General features: G+C 38.9%; 1 pseudogene; it reads right to left on the minus strand.

Moving 5' to 3' along the window:
• Nucleotides 1-6,561: 6,561 nt before the first annotated feature.
• Nucleotides 6,562-7,544, minus strand: LOC116423536 (annotated as a pseudogene).
• Between the last annotated feature and the right edge of the window lie 3,940 nt (nucleotides 7,545-11,484).

The raw sequence follows: 11,484 nt of genomic DNA on the forward strand, positions 1-11,484 counted from the left end.
GCATTCCAGTCTTTTGGCTTATATAACCCAGACTAATTCCATTTTCCTAGTTACCCTTATTTGGTAAGACTATCACTGCCACTACTAAAATGTGGCACCAAAAATTATTTCCACATATTGTCCAATCAGGACAAAACAATGATCACATTAACAGTAATAATTTATGTGGCGCTTTAAGGTTGGGAAAAGCAGAATGTTTATATTATTTGATACTCACAAACATGAAAAATGGTGCTATTTATCTTCCATTTTCAAAACGGGGAAAACAGAGTTTAACTGAATACAAGTTTGGCTAAATCAACTGTAGAATATCTGCAACCCCAATTCAATATTGGACTCTGCCTCAGATGCAGTGATGTACCCACAGACTTATAACAACTTTTTATTTACAAAACACATGCATGGGTAATTTTTCAACACTGACCCTCGCAAAAAGCTTCTTTCTAACTTGTCCCCTTCTCCCCCCACCTCCTCCCCTAGATAACACAGTCCAATATATGTTAAATATGTTAAAGTAAGTTAAATCCAATATGTCTATATATATATATACACACAGTTGTCTTGCTGCACAAGAAAAATCGGATCTAGAAAGGTATAAAACCCAAGAAGGAAAAAAAATGCAAGCAAAATAACAAAGACTGGAAATTTTATGTTGTGGTGCATACTCTTCCCATAGTTCTTTCACTGGATGTAGCTGATTCTCTGCATGAAGAATTGAACTGGTTTGGATCATCTCATTGTTGGAGAGCCACATCCCCCAGAATTGATCATTGTACAATCTTGCTAAGTGAAATGAGCAGAACCAGGAGATCATTGTTCTTGACAACATCTGTTCATGTAAGTCACAGACTCATCTCTCATCAAGTTCTACCATCAGCATTCTTGATCTTCCAAATCACTCTGCTTCCTGAAGCCTCTGAATACCTTGGACAAAGCAACTGCCTCAGTTTCCCTGTTAGAAATGGACATCAGTATGACCTCCCAGACTCCTAAGCATTGACTAATAGTAGGGAGGCATTTATTGCCCATTCTGGCACATGGTAAGGCACCTATTAATTGCTTATTTCTTTCTTTGTAAGAAATTCCAGCCTAGTCATGTCTTCCCTATCTCATACAAAAGTTCACGTTTGTCCAGATAAATATAAAGCAATTTCTAGTTATTTAATTTAAGCCAATCTCAATTCATTTTTGGCTCCAATTCAGAGGACATAGGATATAATTTGGAGATTAGGGAATGAAGATGAATGAATAGAGGAGTTTATTCCATTATTCTTCTGAGTCTTACCACCTTGCCTATGATCTAGGCCTTTTAGTCTTTCAAAGACTAAGTCAGACAACCCAGGGAAAGTTTTTTATCTCTGGGGGCTCAAATTTCCCCATGTAAGAAGTGAGCATGAGTTTAGCATTGCCTCTCAGTGGGCTGTCATCAGGATGGCACTAAGTAGCAATGTCTATCTCTCATTCATATTTAGAATGTTTTCTATAGAGGGGAGTACAACAAGGGAAGCAAAAAAAAAAAAGTGGACAATTTGTCAAAAATGACATGAAAAAAGGGCAGTTAAGGGATGAAGATGGAGTGCCCGGAGTCCAGGGCATTAAAGCTGAGCAGTTGGTGACATTAAACAACGCATTCATGTCTAGACCACGTGCCCAGATGTCAGCTATGATAAGCAGTAGACAGACAACAGCTCCAGACTTCAGGGGAAAAGCTTATTCAATTTAGATTATACCCGTCAGTTCTCGATGGACCTCAGCTAGTTTATTACTCTGCCTGACATGAAATTGAAGTGATGAATGGACTAACGCTTGTTCTTTTCAACAAGATTAAGAGAAGTATAGCAAAAATATGTATTTCTTGGCCAAATGATGAATGTGGGAAGAAAAATGCATTTGAAAGGTATAAACACCACTGGGTAAGAGCAATTTATAGTGTTTACAAGGGTATTTAACTCAAAAATAGGAGAGTGACAAGTTGGCTGTAACTTATTTTAGCCTTAGGACCTAAAGCTCTAGCTGTGGTAGAAGAGGGGGCACATCCCCCAGAGCCACTTGATACCCAGTGTGAATGGCCACTATTACAGCTGTCTCACTGCTAATTATAAGATCTTATGATCTGCCAAGGCAAGGGGAGGCGAGACCAAATGACCCATCAAGTCCTCTAGCTCTAAATCCATTTTGGGAAAAAATAATAGTGAGTGAAATGCCAATCAAAGGGTGAACTGAGACCTAGAGGGAAAGACTATATCAGGATCAAAGGGCAAAGAGTTTGAGAGTTAGAATTTGAACTCTTTTCCAATACAAATCTAGAGTTTGTTACACTTTTCTAGATGTTGTTACACTTACTTCTTCCATGAATATCAAGGACTCCCTAATGCTACCAAAAGATGGAGCTTTCAGTGGCTTTGCCGTGGGTACATAGACCATTCTTCTAAAGGAAATAATCCCTGTGTCCATCCCCTGCAAGTAGACGGAAAGTAAAACAAAGCATTCATGGAGGGAAGATAGTTCTGAAAAGTCTTTAAGAAAAATGACACAGCCGCAGTCAACATTTCAGGGATAGGAGACAGTGTGGTTGGTTGGATCTGGGGAACCAGATTATGAAAAGCTTCCAAAATCACTCGACTGAAGAATCTCAAAATACCTTAGACATACCAAGTAACTGCCTCAGTTTCCCTTTTTGAATATGCAAGAAATCTGTACTACTTCCAAGCTTGTGTGTGGAAAGGATCCACTTCATCCTAGAAAAAGAAAGTAGGGAGCTAGTTTATTGCTGGAATACAATATGGGGGAGCGTCACTGACTGGAAGTCAGCTATTCTGATGAAGTCAGAATGTGTTTCCTTTGAAAGCCTACGGCCAACATCTTGTATCTTGGCAGACATTGGATGGCTTTGCTACTTGCTTCTCCAAGTCATTTTATGAATAATGAGATTGAGGGAAACGCTCAGGTTGATGGAATAGGATTCTCTGGTCCCCTGGATCTTTCTGTGGGGGGGAGGGGGGATCCTAGGTCAGAAAACCCTGATTCTTCCAGCTTTGGCTCACCACCCTCCAACACCCTTAATTTACGTGGAGATTACTCCTTAGCTCCAGGCTATAGAAGACTAGATAAAATTGAATTCCCTCTCAATGCTGTGCTACTTTCCAATCAGAAACTTAGCCTCCTGAGAATTCAGTGTCAAAATAAGCCCTTTTTTTCCAACTTGAAGACTGTGACTGCAAAGTCTTTTGCAAAACCTGCGACATCAACTTAGGGACCTCCACACAGTTAGGTGTCTCATCCCTCAACATTGTGGCTTACATAGGGTCAACACAGCTGGTATCTGAGGTCAGATTTGAACTCAGGAAGAGGAGTTTGACTTCAGGCCAAGTATTCCATACACTATATTGCCATCTAGCTACCCCTCTATAGCCAATCTAATTTTTTTTCCATGTGACGCCTTTAAATATTGAAAAATTATAACATTGCCCCCAAGTCACTTCCAACTCCATTTCCTCCAACCAATTCTTACATCGCTTTATATAGATCCCAGCCCTGGGGAAGAGAAACAGTAGGATCATGACTTGAAGAATTAATCATCTGTTACATTAGAAAAGGAAATGGAAGAAATGTCTATGATAAGTTGGAGAAGATCTTGGAAGAAGCAAGAGTTCTGTGCTAATTAAAGATTATTTTTAGTGGCAGCTTTAAATTTTGGCCACAGAATGGCAGGCTGCTTGAGAGCATTGTGAAATTACCCCCAACACCGGCAGAGTAGGCTAAATATACTAATTGTATTATTATGGGGGAAAATGTTCTAATTTTAGACCAAGAAACATGATTACCACCTTAAAGAGGAGGAAATGAGTGCTTTGGGGGGAATTGTATGAATGAAATGACTCAGAAAGGTCTCCTTCCATATCTTTTCCTCCACACCTTGCCTTACACAGTATTCTCTCAGGAGTTTCCATGGGTCCAATCGAAATAGTGCTTCTCCCCATGACTAAAAAATATTTGCAATAGTTTGACAGGTATTAATGTTCCCCCCTTTTTGTGGGAGTTTCCAGCTATGTGAAATCCCTGATGTTGCCATAAGCTTAAGTTTGTCCCTTTCAAAAATCCACTGAATTATGAATAGTTGAAACATGCCCTATAAATATGCTTGGAGGGATTCCTAAATTTAACAGAGAAAGGAAGTGTACCATGACAGACCTACTTGGCATGGTGCCTTGATCCATAGAGGAAGGAAAAAGTAATGGCTTATTTCCCTGACTTCAGTGCTGACAACAAGGTAAAGGTATAATAATTATAAGTCTATTTTGAAATGTCTGGAGTTGAGATCTACCATTATCTACTTGGGGGAAAAAGTCAAATTAAATCTGCCCCAATCAAATGTAAACTCACTTGTGTTTATATAAAAAAAACGAAAACAAATAAAACCAAAACAAAACCTTGACACGCTATCACTTTATGACTTCATAAAAATAGTCACACAAGTGGTTTGCCTCATTACCCAATATCCTGTTTTTCCCCCATTTCTATGGGGGATCTCACTTAAGAGCCAAGTAAAACAATATCTTGGTTTTGTTTAAGAAAAAGGCATTCTTTAATGATAATTCATTAATGATGGGAAATATAGCTTCTTCATCATCCTGATCCTCTGCCATGCTCACAATGCCTTTCTGTGAAACTTCCTAAACCTCCATTCGAGGAAGCCCTCAAACCAGTCATCAAGTTCCGCTTCAAACACAGACCAACCCCCACAATGCCCTGGATTAGCTTTCCATATCTGGAAATCAGCCTTCTGTATTATTCTCTTTAAAATATAAAGTTCTTTGGGAGCAGGTTTCTTGGTGGGCGCTTCTGGAGAAGCAGCCTTGGTTTCAGTTCAGTTCAGAAATCACCTCAAATTCAGCCAGGAGTTAGTTAAAATTAGGTAAGAAATGAAATTTCAGCATTCATAATTACATACCAGGTTTTTCCTCCTTTCCTAGCTGAAAGTAGCTAGGTATATTCTAGTAGACAGAACATTGAAAAATAGAATCAGTTTAAGTTTTATGATCCTGGGCAAATCACAACTTATTTCACTTTTTTTCATCTGTATAATGGCATCAGAAGAGCCTCTATGAAGCTTACTTACAAGGAGCAAATGAGCTACTGCTTAGCCCAGTGCCCCTGGAAAATGCCCAGGGACATCTCTTGAACCAATGTCTGATGAACTTTGTTCAGCTAATGATAGATCTTTAAGTTAAAAAGGCAATTAAATATTTAATGAGATTACATGGGAAAACTCCATCAGTCCCCTTCCTAAACAGACACAAATGGACATCAAGAGTAATAAACGAAAAGTATCCTTAGAAATCTTCCTCATCCTAGATTTGCTTCATCCTTTACGAACATGATAGGCAGGGTTTTTTTTTTTTGCCTTTTTAAGCTGCTAAATATGGAAGAGAAAGTGAATCTAAGTACTATTAATTTCTGTATCAGGCACTCCACTAAGTGATGGAACTACAAAAACAAAGAAAAAAGGTTTATGTTTATGATTATGATTGCATACAGTTAAGTAGATAAATGAACTAGAGAGTTTATGACATCTCATCTCAGTCTTGGAGTAGGCACTTATGGAAAGCAGAGGGAACTGCAAATGTCTTTTAGAATATGATTTGAATGTTATGAAGGAAATTAGGGATTCTACAAGAGTAGAACAGTTTGGACATGAGTTATTGCAAAGCTACAGGAAATGGAGCCATCATGAGAAGGGAAAAGAATGGTGGCTTGTTTATTTGGTTAACATTCAAAGGGTAAGAAAGCCATAAAGCCTAGAAAGATGGAAAAGGATGAGATTGGGAAACATTTTAAAAATAGACAAGTATTTATTTGTTAACAATTTAACAAGCCACTTTAGGAAAGGAATCAGTAATAAGGCACTTTTCTGTGTCTTGATGCCTTCTTCCGTAAAAGGGAGAAGCAGTCAGGCTCAATGGAAAAAGCACATTTTTCACTGAAGTAAAGTTCAAATCCAGATCTCTATACTTCGTTACACCTTTGGTAAGCTTTAGCAAATTAGTTATATCCCCTCAAGTTTCTCAACTTAAATATAGGGGATTGAGCTAAATGTCTCAAATTGACTCAACTTGAACTTCATACCCGAGGAAAATAAATGCTTACAGTAGTGTATTGTTGAAGGAGCTTTGGTTCATGTCTGAATTAATCTTTAATCTCCAATGTGAATGGAGCTGGAAGTAACCTTCAAGAGCATTAAGTACATATTCCTTTTATAGAATGTAAGAAAAAACTCGACCTGGCCCTACGACTCATAAGTCAAAGACAGAGCCTGTTCTCTCCCTGGAAGCCTCAAAATCAGCCGGAGTCAAGGTAAGCAAAAGTCCTTGATCTTTAGGGGGAGAATGGACAAGGCCACCACAAGTTCCCAACAAACTCCCTTCTCTTCCTCCATCTCCAAAGAGACTGGCTCCCACCCCCCTAAATCCCTCCTACAACTCTATTAACCCCAAGCATTGATCTAGCATTAGCCATGAAGAGAAATTCCAAATATGTTAATAGTTATTGCCCAATAGGTAATTAGCCTTAAGTGCTTGGTTGTCCCATTTAAGGCATTTCAGCCCTTTACAAGAACCCGTTTTTCCTAGCTTCAAAAACCATTATGCTGAGGTTTTAGATTTCTAGAAGAAATTTACTACCAACCAATCACAATAGGTACCAAAAAACTATTTTTGTCCAATTCAGCACAGATTTAAATATCCCCAGCTTCCAATTCATTCCATCTGCCCCACATACTTTTTTTGGTTATAGTACAATTTGTTCTTCAAATGAAAAATTAGTATCATTTACAGTATTTTAAGATAAATTGCCTTTGAGTGGGAATGTCCTTTCCAGTATTGTGAGGTGAACAAGATGCATTTAGAAAATTTACTACTGTAGATAATGAAGACAGTTTAAAACTGAATAAAGGGAGAAGATTTTTTTTTGATTAGTTGCTGTAACATTGTCCCTGAGGAAGCTTCATATTTTCTTTAGACATTAGACATCTAAGCTCTTGCAGAAACCACTTTGATGCAATATGAATTCTGCCAATTTGCTAGCATGGCTATGGCTTTTGGGTCACCATTCCATTAGAACTATTTACTCCATTCATATCAATTTGTTACAAATCTTACAAATAGGGGGTGGGGAGCTTCTGGATATTTAGGTCCACTCTATTTTAGGCTGTATATTTGTTTTTGGAGGCTCAATAATCATTCCTGTCCATCTTGTAAGTGTATCTTCATCTTCAAGATCCCAGCTAACTGTTCTATCACTTACTCCTTTTCTGACAAACTTCAAATTCTTCCAACAGTTGGAAATTGAGGGACTTTTATTCCCGAGCCCATGGTCACTGCTGCTTACACAGTCCACCCCTTCTTCCATTTTTAAAAGTGTATTTTATTAAAAAAGAAAAAAGAAAAGGAAAACAAAACAGAACATTGTCAAGTGGCCAACAAGATCAGGTAAGATTCAAATATACCAGTTCAAGAAAGGATAGAAGGAAAAAAAAAATCACAAGAGTTCATCTTATCTTTGCTTCTTTGTAGGCCATTCTATTTGCTGTGCAACTTTATTTTATTCTTTTTTCCCCTCCCCTTTTATCTCCCTACCTCCACCAAGCAGAGTGTAGTTAAATGTATTGACAATGTACTTTAAAATCCGTCAGAGTCAGCAAGTCAAGATAAGGGAAAATCCTTGATCTTTATATCCTTTGCAGTGGTGAAGGGAAAAAGGTGATACTAAAGTGAGAGCAATCACTACACTTATCTGGCCAGCAGTGCCCTCTGGCTCTCACACTCCACCCACCAAATCCTCTACGAAATCTCCTATACAACACATCATCAAACATGCAGAGAGAGGGCAGGGCCATTCTTTTTCCAAGCATATATCAATCGAGTGTTGTCCAATTGCTAATTAGCCTCAAGTGCTTGGGACCTCAGTGCAAAGCTTCAAGAGCTTCAAACCCATTATGTCTCCCATTTTCTTTTGGGAACAGGTGGGTCACACCCTCCCTGACTTCTCAGGAAAGGAGGTGAAAGCATTGAAATGGCAGTAATCATGCTATAATTCTGCTCCTTACCTTCCCTTATTGCTTAACTTCCCCCCCCCCCAATGAATCCCTAATCTACTTCTCGCTCCACCCATCCCTTCCCACCTTATTTTTTAATAGGTTTTGCTACACCCTTTCCATAAATAAGGATGTTGCTATGTCTGCCCCCCCCCCCAATGCCTCTATTCTTCCTCTGTACCTCATTTATAAGACAATTAATTATTTTTACTTTTTTTCTGAGCATTTTTTACTTTAAATTGAGATCACTCAATTCTGTCTCAGGATCTTAAGCTACCTAATTGCTGATGTCAATCTTAAACATATCCATGTAAAAAACTCAACCATGTGACCAAGATCCACAGGAAGTCAAAAGCAAAAACAGCTTTTCAAACCCACTTTTTCCTAGCTTCCATGTATAGGAATTTAAAATTCCTTGAATCTGATCTTTGATTTTATCTTACATTAAATTTTCTTTCGAGTTTAGGTTTGGTTGAAAGAAAATCCTAAAAAGTCTGCAAGTTGAATGCTCATTTTCCAATCTAATTTTTTTTTTTTTTTTGCTGAGGCAATTGGGGTTAATTGACTTGCCCAGGGTCTCACACAGCTAGGAAGTGTTAAATGTCTGAGGTCACGGTTTGACCCCAGGTCCCTCCCTGACTTCAGGGTTGGTGCTCTATCCACTGTACCACCTAGCTGCCCCTTTTCCATTCAATATTATGGCTAATTTTGCCAGAGATAATTTGGCCACCGGCCTAGTTCTGATTGTTGGTATGATTCCAGGACTTTTGTGGCTGCTGAAAAGTCTTGTATAATTCTAATTTGCAGGCTTCAGTATATTTAATTTTTTTTTTTAGCAGAATTATTTGATCTGGGGTTTTGAAATTTGGGAATAATATTCTTATGTGTTTTCCCCATAAAAGATCCAAGGTGGTGACAGATTTTTCTTCTATTTCTCCTTTGACAATAATGTAAGAAATAATCCATGAAAATTATGATAGAACATGTGGGCAAAGTTTTTCATCACAGGTTTCAGAAGTCCAATTCTTATTTTTTCTTGATCTGTTCTCCTAATTTCATATGAAAAAACAACAATGTAGAACATTTTATTCTTTTTATTCTTTGATCTGTTTTGTCATTTCTTGGTCTCATAGCTTCAGCTGCCTCTCTCCCTTGTCCAGTTCTAGTTTTCCAAGAGTTATTTTCATCTTTAGGCCTCTCCTTTTCTAGTTAACATTTCATCATCTTGTTTTTCTTGGATTTTTTTTTAAAGTTTCTCTCATTTGATTTTTTCAAAAAAATTTTTAATTCTATAAGTTTCCTGTGGATAAGGTATCATTTAACATTACACTTTGGGGTGTGTGTATTATATGTTTATTTTACTTCACACTGTCCTCCAAAGATGAACCAGTCTTCTCATTCCCATAGTAAGTTTCAATGGTTGGGTTCTTCTCATTTTAAAAAAAAAGTGAATTGGCAAAGAAGAATCAATAAGTACCTGTAATCTTGTTGAGTGGGAACATTTCAGGTCCTCCCCCCCCCCCCCCCCCATGCTGCTCTAACTTCACTTCTGCTCTCCCCTCTAACTTGGAACCCAAATAAAGAGCTTCACCCTCCTGCAAGTGTCCACAGCCAGCACTTTCCCTGCCCCATCCTAGTGGGATGGTTCCTTCTACCCAGGACCTGTCTCTGCAGCACAGCTGGGTTTGATGTTCCAGATCAGCCAACGTTCCCCCTTTCCCACCAAACCGACCCCCAGCTTCTCAGTTTGGAGAGGAAAGTTTCTCTGGTTTCTGCTCAGTCTCCTGCCAAGACCAGCTAGGCTAGCCCCCCCCAGGTCCCCACTCATTTGTCAGCTAGCCTGCAGGTTTAAGCACTTCAGAGATTAATCAGACCTGCTGTCTTTGAATCTTAGTTTGTGCCAGGAAGACCCTGTTTAGCTCTAGACCCTCTTGATCTTTCTGAGCTACGTTCATCCCAAGGCACAAATTTGTTCCATTTATGGAGGAAATTGGAAATGTACTGACCTACTCAAACACCTTCCCAGAATCCTCCCTACTCCATCTTACACAAACTCACAGGCCTAGTTCATTGCATTTCATAGCCTCCATTAGAGAAGCAATGCCCAAAGGCAGGATTCCCTTCCCCTTTTCCCCTGCCTTGAATGTAGCATTGATGGAACACGGTATTTAAGCAAAGGCTTATTGAATGTGGAGATGGTCTGACCTACCTTGATGGTGGTCAACTACCCCTGGAGGCTGGCTAGGCAGTTGGACTCCCTTACATTGTATGTTCTGCGTACATACATTCTGAGCAACGTCTAAAGTACTGATTTCTTAACTGTGCCATGGGCTTTAAACCAGGATCAGATGGATAGAGTTTGACAGAAAGCATAAGTTCCCTGTGCCAACAAACACAACCTATCAGGGTGCTAATAGGAGGCCGATCCCAGAACTCAAGCTCAGAATTGGTTTTTATCAGAATACCAAATGTTTGGAACAAGTCATCTTGATTTTGTTAGGGCCGATGCTCGAGGATGACAACAGCATTGTGAGATGCATGAGAATAGGCAGAAACCAAAGTAAGCTTTTATTTCAAGGCTTTCCAACCAGTTCAACCTCATTAGCAGTCTCCCTCGAGTTCCACTTTTATTAGGATCCATTTGTGTCATCACCATTTTGTCTCCCCCCCTCCCTTAATTCTTATGGGAAGAGTACAAGAATATTCAAAACACTCAGATTTGACCTTAACTACAAGGTAATAGAAGTATTATATTTATTTGGGAACTGAATCGAAGAACAAAGCTGGAATATAAACTTCAGGAAATGCCATTAGTAACACCATCTCATTTCAAAAGTGACCTGAAGTCCAAAATTGGACAAGGTCACAGTTATGCTAGCTAGTTTTTTTTTTTTTTAAGTCACTATTGTATAGTGCAATAACCAAATAAACCATTGGATGCTCTCATGGATAGGGTGTTTGACCCATAGTATCCTTGGATGGCCAACTCGGCATCGGGTTGGCACCTTGCCTACAACTAACAATTGCCCTGAGCTCCTAGATCACTTGATTCAAAAATCGGTATATATTAGGGGCAGAACTTGAGCCCTTTTCTAGCTGACTCAGTCTTCCTCTGCAGCAACTACATTAAAGTTGCCTAATCACTGGAAAAAGTCACATTTTAAGCTTTTTATGTCTAAACCAAATATTGCTTTTGGTATCTCAGGACTGGAAAGATTTCAGCCCTTAATGAGCTTGCATTAAGCGGTAAAGTGATGGCTAAGGACACTGCCTTCTGAAGGCAAAAAGTGTCATTTTCATTGGGTAGACTGAGCATTGACAAGGACCAGAATTCAGGCAGAGAATCAATACTCCCTACTTCCTTTTCTCCTCATTTTGAGAGGCAATTTAGG

The sequence above is a fragment of the Sarcophilus harrisii genome, chromosome 4 (assembly GCF_902635505.1).
Source record: "Sarcophilus harrisii chromosome 4, mSarHar1.11, whole genome shotgun sequence".
NCBI classification, from domain to species: domain Eukaryota; kingdom Metazoa; phylum Chordata; class Mammalia; order Dasyuromorphia; family Dasyuridae; genus Sarcophilus; species Sarcophilus harrisii.